Below are 16,466 nucleotides of genomic sequence, written 5' to 3' on the forward strand. Positions count from 1 at the left end.
AAAATGTATGTCTACACACAGAAAGCCGGTATTGTAAAGAAAAATGATAGGCATGGCATGCAAAGTTCAAATAGGTTCTATTCAGGCAAGAATTTGCACTTGTATCTCTTGTTTGCGAACTTTCTCAGGGCAATCTTATTTGATGCCCCAGCATTAACATGCGTTTATATTCTTGTCCCATCGCCCTTGATAGCACTCTTCCATCGTTTTCCGGTCTTGATGAAAGCGTTCTAACTGTTCATTGCTAACAATTCAAAGGCTTTCTGGGAACTGATCAAGTTGACTGTTCGGGAAATAAATCTTTACACTAATGTTGCACCCGAAATTGCGGAAAGCCAACAACATTCAACCACAACCTCATAAGTTGTCCGGCATTTTGTTACCAATAAAGTTTTTTTAACTGCCGAAAACAACCACGCTGGCTTCTTCTTGTTCTTTTTCCTGACAAATTTCTCGTCAAATGCAATGATACGAATTTGAGGTCCATCGAACACAACTACTTTGATCTTCTCGAATGACAGAGATGTGAAAGGAATCTACTTATATTTTGAAAACAGTCACCATCAGTATTTAATGCCTGTACGAACTGCTTCATCAAGCCAAGCTTGAATCAGATATGCTATCAGATATGGAGATAATAATCCTATCTCGGCTGACAATTAGTTCATTCACAATGTTTGACATTCCTACTTCCATAGTTTCAGGGATTGGTCATTCCTTCTGTGTCCAGTATTTCTCTCGAGCATGGCTGTTTCGTGTAGTCTTTCTGCTTTTAAAACAGGTAGCTGACCATTTTGAGATCTACAAATTGATCCAGATGTGCTCGTGATATCTGAGTAAGTCAATATCAATTTTTATGTGATTATGATCTCGCAAAATGCACTGAGTGGCCAACTGAAACAGCTCCATAAACATTCATTTCGTGCAAGTGTGGTTAGAGCTATCGAAATATAATCGCTATCTATTGTACTATACGAGATAACACCTAATTGGCTGAGAAGACCTGGGATATCATGGCAGTAAACAAAATATTTGTCTTCTGAAAAAGAAATCCACAAAAATCTGGTTCCCCTTTCGGAAATATGACTCTTTGGTCGGCAGTGAAGAATATTTATTTCTTGTAGCCTGGAGGCTAATATCTCAGTTGCTTGCTTAGGTTTACTTGAAGAAGCCATAATTCGATACAAAAAACATAAAAGGATGTGTATTCATCTGTGTCTAGGGAAGATCTAAGCATAGTTGTCAACCTATCCCCAGGTTAATACCAAGGAATGTCCTTTTCCGCAAGAGTAAAAGTTTTAAATTACATGATAACTAGAGAATGTACAGGAAAACCAATATCAGATTTGAAATCAGCGTTGAAAAAATATTCAGAAACGTAATAAATTTTCATTATTCGAATTACATGAACCTTTCCAGATATCTCGGGGGGGGGGCAAATGCCCCTGCCTCCCATCTCTGGCGCCCTTTGAAAAAAGGATGACGTGTATGAACACGTTAAAAATATATTCTTCCACAGCATATGCCTAAGTTTCAAGATAATTTTGGCGCATGTTCTTAAAATTGTACGATGGATATGTATGCTTAAGCAGATCCTAAAGGTGGCAATGGAGTAACAATGTAATCTCCTTAGTTGTAAAGAATGAGAAAAATATTGTACCAGAAATACGATATTTCCGGTAAAAATTTCATCATAATGGTTTATTTATGAAAAATCACAATTATCTACGTTTGTATAAGTTTCTTTTTGAAAGAAGTAATCGGTTGAACTTAATTATTTTTTCATCATCAACACACGTGTTCGAATCCTGTCTATTGACGCAGAAGAAACTAAGTTTACAAAGTCACAAGAGAACATATTGAATGATACGTTCATTCAGTCTGGTCTTACAATTTAAAAATTTGATTGGGAACGTTGAAGTACGTGTGAACGCAACGTTGATCAAATCCGAATCCCCATGATTACAACACATTCTCTGTTACGAGAGGAGTGACATTTTGAGAAGGAACCCAAAGGTAAATCTCACTTCAACGTAGTGCACTGTAGGTATGCACGTTAACAAGGATCTGGCGTCTAGACCTACAGCCGATAAAATACTCTGCAAGGTTGTGTGTTTTCCTGTGTCTTGTCCATATAATGTGCTTAGTGTCCCTTAGCTTCTAACATGGAATACGAGATTTTAGTTCTCAGACACGCGTGTGGGTTTTACTTGTGGTAAGGCTTGACCCCGTATAATGTGACCAAATAACCTAAGTGCTGATTAGTACAGTATGGAGTCCGGATTCGATGCCGTTGGAGACACATAGTGGTTTGGAAACCATTTTAAACTGTACGTCTAGTTCCGATTAGCCTTTCTGTACGGAAAGTTGCCGGACCCTGTGGCCGAGTGGTTAGCACATCGCGCTGCGACGCCAAGGGTTCCGGGTTCGAATCCCGCTCGGGCTTGGTTGTTTGTGAATGTCCATTCATCAATTTCATCATTTCATCACTCATCCCCATCTTCGCAAATTACCCAAGAGGCACAAAACGAGAATTAAAATAAAACTAACTCAATTACAACCTTAGTGACAATGAAGTTCTACCAGTCACAAATATAGGAGTGCGTTGTGAAAGAAGCAGAACACATGCATATGCTTAACATATTTTATTCAGCAGGCTACATGGAACAAAGGAAAACATAAATTTCCGCTGCAACGCAGCAATGTATGGTGTCCACACAAAATAAAACATTTTCGTCCATCTACAAGTGACATTGAAGTTCGACCACTGTTAGAGGGGATCCTGTTTACCATGGTGTGACGCCGCCCCGTCGGCGAATAACTGTGGCAATGCGTCGGGGCATGCTGCGGACGAGTCGTCCAAGGTATTCCACATCGATGCGGTGCAATTCCTCCTGCAGGCAGGCGATAAGAGCAGCCACTGTCGTGGGTCTCCTCTGTTGCACACGTCGCTTAAGAACACGCCACACATTCTCAATGGGCGAGAGGTCGGGACTCGATGGTGGCCATGGCAGAGTTCGCACGTGATGGCGAGTCAACCATTCTCTTGTCAGCCGCGCTGTATGAGGCCTGGCATTGTCGTGTTGAAAGATGAGACGCCGCCTGTGGAACAGGTGCCTTCGCACTGGGGGAAGATGCCGCTCCAGTATGCGTGTATAGGCGTGTGCATTCACAATGCCCTCACAGACGTGTAGTGGGCCAACCCCAGATGCCGTTATGCATCCCCATACCATCACTGACGCAGGTTTCTGTACCCGACGTGCATAACATTTTGCTTCATTCTGTTCCTCCTTCCGACAAATTACTGTTTTCCGTATTTTCCCGTACACAACATTGGAAATGGATTCGTCCGTCCACAAAACCCTGTTCCACTGTCGAAATGTCCATCCCCGGTACATTGGTGCCCACCTTAGTCGATTGCCTTTGTTCAACATGGAAAGGAAGGGTTTACGTTTCGCCTTGTACACTCGGTAACTGCATCGCTGTAGGTAACGGCGAATGGTTCTGGTTGACACTTCAATGTGAAAGCGTTCTCGAGTCCACAGTGGTAATTCGGCCACAGAAACATGATTGTTGGTCTGGATATAGCGCCTAAATATCCGTAGGTCACGCACGCTCAGCAGGCGTTTTCGACCGGGGGCCTTACCTGGCTCTGTAGTACCCGTATTTTGGTGGTGTTTGATGATGCAGTGGACGGTTGACTTGGGTAAGTTCAGTTGGCGCCCTATTTCCCGTTCACTGAGTCCATCCCGTTGCAACTCCACCACTCTTCTCCTCACGGTGTTGTCAATAGGTTTGCCCCTGGCCATGGTGATGATGCACTGCGGTTCCTCGGTGCACAGCACGTGATAATATACGACGGACTCCTTTATCGTGTCCGTGACGTCATGCTTCCGTCGAATGTGCCACTATCTGGAATTTTCGTATGGGTCTGGTGCCTGGTCGAAGTTCAATGTCAAGCGTATAGTTCCCCGTTTTCGTTCTTTACGTGACCTTGGGTGCAACATGCTGGGATCACGATTCTTGCCTGCTCACACGCCTCCTCTTACACACATGCGTCACTTCTGCGGGTCACCCATTCCACCGCCTATGCCTCTGTGCATTTAATCACGTATTCCTTTCTGGTCGAACTTCATTGTCACCAAGGTTGTAATCAATCAATCAATGTACGGAAAGTTGACTAAAAAACATACTCAAGCACGGGCAACAAGATAAGAAGATTAGATAGAACACTTGGACAAAACACGGTGAGAAGCATTTACTGAACGCAGGCAAGGGGAGGAAGACGGTTGAAGACGTTTGCGCTACAATATCATCAACGTTTTTTTTTTTAGAAAAGAAAACTAACTAACTAACTCTCTAAACCTTTTTAAACCCGAAGGTTCATGGCTGCGGCAACACAGGCCTTCCATCCGTCCCTATATTGAGCAAAATATATATACTCTTTTCCATCCCTACCGATTTCCTTTAGGTCTATCTCAACGTTGTCCCTCCATCTTCGTCTTGCCCTTCCTACAGGTCTCTTACCATCAGCTTTCCCAACAAGAATCCTGTAAACTCCTCTTTCCTCTCCCATTCGTGCCACATGGCCTGCCCAACTAAGGCTTCTTGATTTAATTATTCTAATAATATCTGGACATGAATACAAATTATGTAGTTCTAAATTATGTAACCTTCTCCACTCACCTGTCTCCTCATCCCTTTTAGATCCAAAGATTTTCCTAAGGATCTTATTTTCAAATACTCTCAATTTATGTTCCTCTTTCAATGTAAGGGCCAAGTTTCACACCCATATAATACTACAGGCAAAATTACGGTTTTGTATATTTTAACTTTTAGTTTCTTAGATATTAAACGAGAAGACAAAAGTTTATGAAGAGAGAAGTAACATGCATTTCCTGAATTAAGCCTACTTTTTATTTCCTCTTTAATATAATTTTCATTTGTTAATATTACTCCTAAGTATTTGAATTTGGAAACTGGTTCAAACGAGTTGTTATCAATAATTAGATTTTGATTATTACCTAACACTTGGTTTCAGCCTGTAAGCATATATTTAGTTTTCTCTTTGTTAACTTCCAAACCTATCTCTTTAGCAGTTTTGAAAAATATTTTAGCATTATTCTTAATTGTATTTATATCATCCCCTAATAAGTCTACATCATCTGCATATGCTAACAACTGAGTCATACCATTTAATTTTAGTCCTTCTTTAGTTTCTTTTACCTTCCTAACAGCATATTCTAAGGCAAAATTAAAGAGCAATGGAGATAATGCATCTCCTTGTTTTAACCCATCATGAATTGTAACTTTGTCAGACATATTAATACCCACACGAATTTTACTTTCTGTTTCACTGGTGCATACTTTTATTTTATCACTTTTCTTAACACAGGAACAATTGTGGATTCTTTCCACTGTTAAGGGATTTCTTCTTTATTCCATATTAAACAAATTAATTTATAAATTTGACATATTAACGAATTCCCACCATATTTAATTAACTCAGCTGGTATTAAATCAATGCCAGGTGCTTTGTTATTCTTTAGCCTTTTAATAGCATCTTTAACTTCAGTCAAGTTAGGTTCTGGAACTAAAGGTTCTGCTGTGTGAACTTCATTTACTTCTGATTTATCTCCTACATGGACATTTAAAGGTCATTAAATAGCGTCTTCTCCTTGTAATCAAGGGGTCCCGGGTTCGATACCCGGTGGAGGCACAAGTGGTTCGGATCCCACTTTAAACTGTAGGTCCAGTCCCAAATAGCCTTACTGTGCATAAAGTGGACTTAAAACAACAAATCAACCAACCAACCAACCAAAAGGTCATTAAAGTAGTTCTTCCATCTATTTAGAATATCACTTGGGTCAGCTAGAAAATCACCGTCTTTATCTTTTATCAAGTTTACTTTAGGTTGCCACCCCTTTCTAAATTCATTTGCACCTTTATATAAATCTCTGATATTTTGTTTTGCAGTTTCTTTCAATTTCTTTAATTTTGCTTTTCAAGTAATCTCTTTTTGTACTTCTAAACCTGCGGTTAACTTCTCGCTTTATTCTATTATAATTGTTTAGATTTGTATCATCAGAGTTATTTAATCACCTAAGTCTAGCCTGATTTCTTATTTCTATTAGATTATGACATTCATTATGAAACCATGGCTTACTTTTCTTGGTTTATGGTATCCTATACTTTGTTTAGCTGCTGATTCTATTGCATTACGTATGTGCTCCCAATTCTTATTTACGTCTGTTTCATTTATATTTTCATCATCATTTAAATCCTGCAAAACATCGAATCTATTTGACAGTTTAATTTGGTAATCTTTCTTAATTCTTTCATCAGCAAATTTTCCTGTATTAAATTTTATAACTTTTAGATTTTGTTGCTTATGATTTATCACTGAGAGTCTTTCTCTTAATTTAGCAATTACTAAATAATGGTCACTGGCACAGTCAGCACCTCTATGTGTACGAACGTCAATTATACTAGTATGCCTTCTCCTATCAATGAGAATATGATCTATCTGATTATGAGTTTTACCATCTGGAGACACCAGGTATATTTATGGATATCTTTATGTTTAAAAGTGGTACTTTTCACAATTAAATTCTTTGAGGTTGGTTTTTTTTTTTAGAAGAGAAGGTCGGTGAAAATGATTGATTGATTGAATTAAACGTTTGGGTACGTCGGCACTTTAGGCCATTTGCCCCCTTCAATATACTGGGTGATTTTTTTAACCTGAATCATTTGAATATCTTGAAAAAAAAATCATCCTACAAAAAAATGTTCCAAATAAAAAGTTGATAGTTTGGAGGGGGAAGTTTAGTGGTGCAACAAAAGAACACCCCCTCCCCCTCTTGTAGGTGGGGCAGGGGGTAACTTTGAAATTTCAAATAGAAACCCCTATTTTTTATTACAGATTCGGATTTTACGGAAAAAAATACATAAGTTTTGTCTGAAACATTTTTTTCGATTTGTGATAGATGGCGCTATAATCGACAAATTTTCATTTTGATTTTTTTAACCTGAATCATTTGAATATCTTGAAGAAAAATCATCCTACAAAAAAAAATGTTCTAAATAAAAAGTTAATAGTTTGGAGGGGGAAGTTTAGTGGTGCAACAAAAGAACACCCCCTCCCCCTCTTGTAGGTGGGGCGGGGAGCAACTTTGAAATTTCAAATAGAAACCCCTATTTTTTATTACAGATTCGGATTTTACGGAAAAAAATACATAAGTTGTGTACATTCATTCGAAGCGCGGATCAATAAATGTATTGAAGTTGAAGGTCACCATTTTGAACACTTAATGTAATTGAGAAGTGAATGTAGTTTACTAGCCATCGAGATATCTAGAGCTAAGAATTGTCGAGTAATTTTCTATTTTCAAAATAAATTTATTTGTTTTACAACAATTTCAATTCCTGGAACAAAAATGTTTTATTTTTTTATTTAAATGAATTGCGAAATGAAATATATTGGTTTTAAAGTGTAAACATTCAAGAAATGAAAATTTGTCGATTATAGCGCCATCTATCACGAATCGAAAAAAATGTTTCAGACAAAACTTATGTAATTTTTCTCATAAAATCCGAATCTGTAATAAAAAATAGGGCTATCTATTTGAAATTTCAAAGTTGCCCCCTGCCCCACCTACAAGAGGGGGAGGGAGGGGTTTGTTCTTTTGTTGCACCACTAAACTTCCCCCTCCAAACTATCAACTTTTTATTTGGAACAATTTTTTTGTAGGATGAGTTTTTTTCAAGATATTCAAATGATTCAGGTTAAAAAAAATCAAAATGAAAATTTGTCGATTATAACGCCATCTATCACAAATCGAAAAAAATGTTTCAGACAAAACTTATGTATTTTTTTCCGTAAAATCCGAATCTGTAATAAAAAATAGGGGTTTCTATTTGAAATTTCATAGTTGCCCCCTGCCCCACCTACAAGAGGGGGAGGGGGTGTTCTTTTGTTGCACCACTAAACTTCCCCCTCCAAACTATCAACTTTTTATTTGGAACATTTTTTTGTAGGATGATTTTTTTTTTCAAGATATTCAAATGATTCAGGTTAAAAAAATCACCCAGTATACAGGGAAATATCCCCCTACCTAAAATTCTTACTTAAAAAAGTTAAAACAAGGGGTGTAAAAATCCCTTTGGGAAAAATTAAAAGTGCAAGGTTGCAATGGGACGTGCACAAGACAAACACAACACATTAAAAATTAAGAATATACTAAAATACTGAAAGCTTCCTCACAGACAGTGGTTCTCAAAAATCTAATAACATTTGAGGACTAAAAAGTGGTAAACGTTGTAAGTGCTAAAAGCGAAAGTGTTGGGAAATCGCATCGTACAGCACATCAGCCATCACACTAGTGACCTCTTTACACGCCCTTTGAACTACTTAGAGAGCTACCAGCCACATTTCACGTTTACCACATTATAAAGCATGGCACATTTCATAGTTTAACGTGGAAAACGGTGTTTGAATTATTGTGGCACTTACAGCGTTTACCAATTTTAGTCTTCATTTGATAAAACACTGTTGTCATCGCCCAACATAGATGCCAAATCGTTGGGAAGGTTAAAACCCTGTCTGAGGTGATTAAAAACGGTTCATTCGAGAAGAATGTGCGATCACTTAAAACAACGTCACAAGTACGACACAACGGATGGTGAAAATTTAAACACGCTCTCTTGTCATGAAACATTCAGATTTCCAGAAATATGTTTTCTTCATTGTATATACATTGTATTATAGCTCTATGTAACAGCATAGTAAGAAGTAGACTGGAATACGCATCCATTGTTTGGTCTCCAATGTATAGATCATACGAAAACAGCGTAGATAGAATTCAGAAAAGGTTTCTAAGGTTTACAAACATTATGATATGTCCTCGAGACAAAATAACGTGAATTATAATAATTTTCTTGACATCTTTGGGTTTAAGAGTCTTAGTAATAGGAGAAAAATATTAGAACTGTTGTACTTGTATAAAACATTTAATGGTATCTTAGACAACAGTTCCTTTCTCGGTCAAATACAATTCAATGTAAGAAAAAATAATCTGCGCAATAGAAATATTCTGGCTTTTAAAATTTCAAAAACTCAGAATTATAAACACTCATCAATAAATAGAATGTGTTACAGTTGAAATATCACTGTTGCAAACAACCAATGTGTGGATTTTTCACTTCCACTTGACAGATATAAAAGAATAATAAAGTCAGTACTGTAAAAACGAAATTCTGATAGAATATAGATTGTTTAAATGTTACCATTTAAAGTGTGCAATACTTATGAAGCCTAAAGGTATGTAGATAGGTCTATATACTCGTATGTTCTTATGTGTTACGTGCTTTATTATGTGTTGTGCGTGAATGTATATGTGTTTGTATATTCCCACGTAATTTGTATTGTATTAACTAAACGCAGTCTACGCCTTCTGTAATTGGAGGTTCAGTTCTCTATATAAGTGCAAAGCATAAATAAATTATTATTCTACTCTACGATCGCTTTCTATAATAGGAAATATAAAACATCAAATTTAAACATGAACAAGGAAACAGAAGTAAACAATACTTACGTCCCAAACATCCAGGTAGGGCCTAAGTCTGGCGGACTCAGCGATACTCGTCTCCTCTTCTTCCAGAGTCCTGTCAAGGTCGATACCACGATTCTCCATTCCTCGCATATTAAAACAATATTTTTACGTAACCCTACTCCAACACCTTCATTCCTTAACCACCGAGATATTCGAATGAACCGATGCTAGAATACGGTAGGTCAAGGACCTTCAAAAATCGATTCAGCAAACTAGGTCAGTCGCAAAAATAAACCTTCTATGCTAGTTATCACAGACACTTTCGAGCTAATGCACTAACGTGTAAAGGCTGTCGTTCCCGCTTATTTGCTTCGAAATATCTTACAAGGGCCTTTCGTGATTGTGTTCTAACGTAGCGAATCAGTTTGCGGAGCGTACGAAGGTAGAATCACAGAAAAGTTGAGGTTAGGATGGAAGCTCGTCTACCGATTTACAGCCAATCTCTTGATCCCTTTGATAACAGACTTGGCAAAAGACACACGTTAACGAACACACAGAAACGAACGTCCTGCATATTACTTTAAGATTTCGAACACACAAGGAACCGGATCGATCGTAAGTCGACACGATAATGATTAAATGAAGAGATCCACTTGCAATGTTGTAACTACAGCAATATTCTCACTAGTCTTGCTTCGGTAATACTGCGAATGTTCGTTTGGTTGTGTTTATATAACTGAAGTTTCCTTAGTTCAAATACGCAGGAAAATATCTATTGCAGGCGAAGTGAGCACATGACCCTGAATTGATCCAAAATGGCGACACGATGATGAAATCGTTGACACGTTGAGCTGAACACCCAGGTGGAACCGAAACTTTAAACAAATCCTGTGGAATTCTGCAGATTTCATTTCAATTTTCAGCTCGTGATGAGATGGATTGCCGGCTGGGTTACTCTGCACAGGTGACGCCAGCGCCTCTGCCGGGAACTGAGCGCACCTGCGCTACAAATCAATAAACAACTGAACTGTAACTGTGCAATATATAATCTTCGTAAAAATATCGTGCAAACTCGGAATCAACTAATTTAATATTTCTGACAACTGAAAATTATGAAAAGAATCAAATCTATGTACTTTCAAGATCTAATACGTTTATAAAGTATGATGTTAATGAACGAACTTAATATTCTCGTAATGTTTTGTATTAAGAATATTCTGGTTATGTAAGCAAATGGACGATTCAGTAAGCCATTTCCTCTTTTTTCCCCTCATGTTTCTACTTTGTAGTATCCCACAATCTTGCTAAGAAAAGTTAAAAATATATATAAATTGAATGTTTGTGATATTTTACGACACAAATACCAAAATGTAGGAAAGTTATATTAGAGAGTCATTTTAGTTATAAAATATACTAAACTGACAGAAACATGAAATCAAAAACTTTATTTCCTTATCAATAATCCAATCATCAATGTTACATTTGGATCATTTTGCATACCAATGTAATTCATGTTTTAAGTTTGCGGTCCATGAACATGATATTACGACAGAAATTAACAAAAGAAAACAAAATAATACTTTCTCTTTAAGTTTGGGAAAGATGAAATCGGCAATTTCCATGTTTGTGCAACTCACGAAGAAAAATGAAAATCGCCAAGAATTCAACTTTGAAATAGACTCGCCCACTCGGAACAACCGCTGCTTCGGATCCACGATTCTATTTTTAGAATGACAAATTGCCTGGAGTTTTGCAGATGTAATTGAAATTTTCCTAGATTTCCAGTGTTCTTTTCTGTTCTTCACAAAATATTACTAGAAGAGGAAGACAAAATGTACAGCGCTTTCTTCATCTCGTCTTCCGTTATTTTAATTGCGTAGGTAATGCTTTCTATTTTCGATAAAACTCATCGTCTACGTCTTTCATCTTCTTGCACGATTCAGTATCAATGGGCCGGCCTTAGTGGCTGTCACATCACGCTACGACGCCAAGGGTCCTGGGTTCGAATCCCGGCCTGGGCATGGGTGTTTGTGAGTGTCCATTCATAAATTTCATCATATCATCACTCATCCCCATCTTTGCAATTAGCCAAAAGTGGCAGAAAAGCTAAGTAAAATAAACTGAATCAATCAATCAGTATTAATGAATGCAAAACTCAATATGGAATATGTAAATGATTAAAGCTGAATTTTTTGAAAGCCCCAAATGTTTGCTTTAATAGAATATAATGACAACAAATATTAACAAAAGACCATAATATGTACCATTACAATTAATGGTTCTTTTTAAAATGTACGAAATATATTATTTTCACAAATAGGCGGCTGGTTTAATGAACTCTCACTGCTGCAATTGTTCCCCGGAATAGGAGAACGTAGGTTCTCGTGTATCAGTCCGTCATTGTAAGATGTGTAATGTAAAAAATGGGCATCAATATTTAGTGGAAAGATCAGAGTAGATAAAGATATATCTCACTTTGGAGAAGAGGGTGAAGAGGCAAGAAAAAAAGGGTAGTGAAAGTTGCCATTTGTGTGAGAACACTCACTTGCTTTGATCTTTACACATGTCGTACAACGCATTCATAAATTCGTGACTGGTATTTATAGCATCTAAGTTGATTCTGTTTTAAAACATAAACTTCATTAGATTTTAAAATTTTAAATCCACTTTGTGTACAGATAAGCTACGTTTTAAAGTGCAAGACGAAAGTGATAACCACTGCGATATTAGAAGCTCTTGACTTGAAATTAGTGCATATGATGAAATTATAATTATGTTAACATGTCATCAAATGAGGAACAAAAAATAATGTTACACGCAGCTAGATTTCATTATACCTATACCTGCAAAATAAACATCTTGACCTGGTGTTGGTGTTCTTTTAAATTTCACTTGAATCTGGAGCCAAATGTTCTTAATCACAGTTGGTGTTCATTTCAGTGAAAAATATTGAAATAACAAAATAAATTGTCTGGTTTATGCAACAAGACATAGAGCAGCTCAGACATGTTATTACATATGCACAAGCTATTAAAACAATGAATACAATTCATATCCCGTGGCAATTCAATGTGCGCTCCGGTACTTGCAATCAAAGGTCATGTAAATAAAAGCTAGATCAACAGATGGCGCTGATAGTCCTGGTGCATTCTACAGGGTTGGATTGAGCAGGATGAACAAACAATTGAACTTACTAGCGTTACAGCGCCTTGAATAACGTAGTGTGGAAAACGACCCAAGAAACTGGTTCCCCGAGACGATGACAAGTAGATGGCAGTGCGATCGACCCAGGTGCTAATTTTGTTATGAAAGTAATGCGGCTTAGTTAGTTTTTGGAATATATTGTGTAGATTTGTTTCTCTATAAAGGTGGTAAGTGAATTGATGGAAACAGTTATATTTTTGGAGTGATTTGCAGTCACGAAATGGCATTAATTTGGAAAGAAAAGTAAAATAAAATTAATAAATAAATAGCATGCGTAACACAAGAAGAAACATCGCAATGTGATTCCGGAAGTCAGGTCTTGGACTGTGTATTAGAGTTTATTTTTCTATGTTATTAGAATATAAATAATCCTGAGAGATATTTCACACCGAGGCGACAAACCACAAATGTCGCTTGAAAGCGAGCAGTCGGAAATCAATGCAGCCTTTCGAACCGTAGGGACAAAAGCTCTGACTGCACCGTTTCCTCAAGGAGATTTTACACCAAAGCGACACGCGACAAACGATACGAGGATTTCACACCAAAGCGACACGGGTCATTCGGTCCAAGGCAACTTTCATACCGAAGTGACACATGTTGCTTGGAAAGGAGCCAATCAAGAGCAACATTTTACATCGTAGCGGCATGACGGGAAGCACAGGCCAGCGTTCGGTTGGTGAAATCCTCAAGCGTACCGCTTGTCGCTTTGGTGCGTAATCTCACTAAAGCAAGACACTCATTGCATTGCGTGTGCGCGAACAACAAACCACGGCAACATGTTGCAAGCTATTGAGGGAATGGCCCAGTTTGAGCGACGCAGAAGCGACACGTGTGGCTTATCGTGTCGCCTAGATCTGTTGTTGTAATGTGCGGTTTTTCGTGTCGCCTATCTGTTGTTCGCACAATTAGCAGCGAACGCTTGCCAATAGACTGAAGGCACCATGTCGCTTGTCATTTAGTTGGGAACTCCCCCCTGTAGCGCGTCGCTTCTGTCTGAGCACCCTTCCTTTAAGGAGCTTTCCGACCGAAGTAACAAGTAGCACGCGAATACGGCATATGAACGTGTCGTTTGCTGTTTGGACCCTCATGTTCAATGAATGCTATTTTACAGTCTGGAAGTGTGTGTCACTAGCGTGACAGTGTGAACATCCCGTGTCGCTTGTCCCATTGGTTTGAAAGTTGCCTTACACTCATGTCGATGGCACTAAGAAAGTTTTGTGTGGTTCCCCTTGTCGTTTCATGCAATCATCATTATAATCATCGCCGCGATTAGTTTAAAGCGGAAGAAAAGAGACAGTAAATATCCAAAATACAAATGCTTCAGTGTGTATATCTTTAAAAGAAATGATGATGATGATGATGATGATGATAATAAACCTAATTCATACACAGAAATTTAGTTGCCAAGAACATTCCACGCGTATTTTTTTCTCCCGTATTATTAACGAAAGTATGACGATAACAGGACGTGGTCGACTGTCTAGAATGTTCGTTAATTTCTACGCGACCACTGTACCAAATATCATAGCAATTATCACATTCATAGAAATGCTTCATGTAAAAGAATCAGACGTTGCAGCGAAAACTCCATTTACTTCCATTATAAGCAGTCGAACACCAAGCACCGGGGTCAACATCAGCGCCTCTAGCGGATCATTTTCGAGTGGAACCACCCAGAGAGCGCAGAAGCATGCCGTTTTCCACACTACGTTATTCTAGGCGCTGTACTAGCGTAAAGAAATGATGGGGCAGGAACGGTGAATAATTTGCACAATGCTTCAAGCAGATTACTGACAGCATCATATACATATCACGCTCGTGTTGGAAATAACAACACAGTTACTGGAGTATGGAGGAAGATTAAACACACAAATGGTTAACCAAACACCGCTGAATATTATGTGATGTGTTTAGAATATAACTTCATGCATATGAACGAAATAATGCGTTAATTATATTGCTGTTTATAGTGCTGGAATGGTCGTAAGCTATGTGTCAAGAAAACCACGCAGTTGGAAACTGTTACACGGATTTCTTGCAGCAACGATTCAGGTATGTCACCTCCTATGGCCGTTGTCTGTCCTTGCTTGCAATATCCAGTCGGTGATCAGTTTTTCGCCAGTCTCCTCTCCCGAGTACTTCTGGAGTATTGTTCCTGTGCTTAGTAGAAGAGTCAATTATTATATATATATATATATATATATATATATATATATATATATATATATATATAATATACCTATTATAACTGCTCTATGATTTAAGCTATAGGTCCAGTCCCGATTAGCCTTACTGTGCATAAAGTGGAATTAAAACACCAACTCAATCAATGCATTTCAAGAATTATTAGTGGTCAAATATGCAGTCATTGCTGATGTTTTCTGTGCGGGTGATACAGTACATCAACTCTAGATGACCAACTAATTCAAACACCTACTTGCAGTAGGCCATCTTGTAAGAAAATAAGGATGTTAACATATGTCGAGTATGTTAGTAGTTATCACCAAAATGGTTGGAAACACTGATGCACTTGACACCACAGTTTTTACCACTTTATGCACAAATAGACTCATCGAGACTGGATCTACAGTCTAAGTGGGATCCGAACCACTAAGTACCTTCACCGGGTATCGAACCAGGGATCCATTGATTAAAACGAGATGACGTTACCACTACAGGGGAGGCCCAAAACCACTGAATGTATTTGAGCCGTACATACATAAGTTTCACTCTGTAGAGTCTCTCTCTCTCTCTCTCTGTCTCTCTCTCACTCTGTCACTCTGTGGAACAATACCCGTGTAAATAAGATACGCGTACAAACTCTGTACGATTCACTCTCATATTCCACGTACCCCAAGTAAAATTTAGAAGTATGTGCATACGACAGTGATGACGGGGGCAAGGGAGGTGCCCTCCCTACCCCTTCCAGGTTCACAGCCGCGCCTTACCATCCCCCTCCGTAAACAAGTAAAACTATATAAATAAATGCTCTTTTAGCCAAGATATGCATTTTGTATCTATTTAATATTATATTAAATGTGTTGTTCCTTATACAACATATTCGCCCATGCCTCCCCACTAGTTTCTTTCTGGCTCCATGATTGTTAAAAATTAACTTTGTTTTGCTTCTTTTGTACAATGTTTGTTACTGTATATGTATTTTATCAATAAATAAGGTTTAATTTCTATATCCCCTGTATCCATATTTCTTCAAATACAGTATAAATTAAATATAATTTTGAATTCATACCATCCAAGAAAAAATTGTGAAAAAATCTTAATATAAGTATTTATCATGCCTTCACACGAGGTGTTTCACTAACAAGATCATCATCGTTTGTTAAATTTTGATCATACAATGATTAATCAATAAACAAATTTATGAAACACAGTGATAGGACCTGCTGATGGCATAATATTGCCGCTTTCATCTTGCAATCAGCCAATCACAACTTCTATCTCCGGCGGAGGCACAATGAATCCCACTTTAAACTGTAGGTCCAGTTCCGATTAATCTATCTGAAATAAAGTGGACTTAAATTTGATATTGTAACAGAGAGACAAACCGTATTGAAATGATAAATATTTGAATATTCCAGTGTGAGTGTTTGACATCATCTGACGTGTAAATGGTTATAAAATCTGCTTTCCCATTGTAAATCTCATGACTGTTCCTGACAATGTGTTCCTTTCCCTTCAGTTTCCCATGAG

Source organism: Lepisma saccharinum, chromosome 6, assembly GCF_977018435.1.
Source record: "Lepisma saccharinum chromosome 6, izLepSacc3.1, whole genome shotgun sequence".
NCBI classification, from domain to species: Eukaryota; Metazoa; Arthropoda; class Insecta; order Zygentoma; family Lepismatidae; genus Lepisma; species Lepisma saccharinum.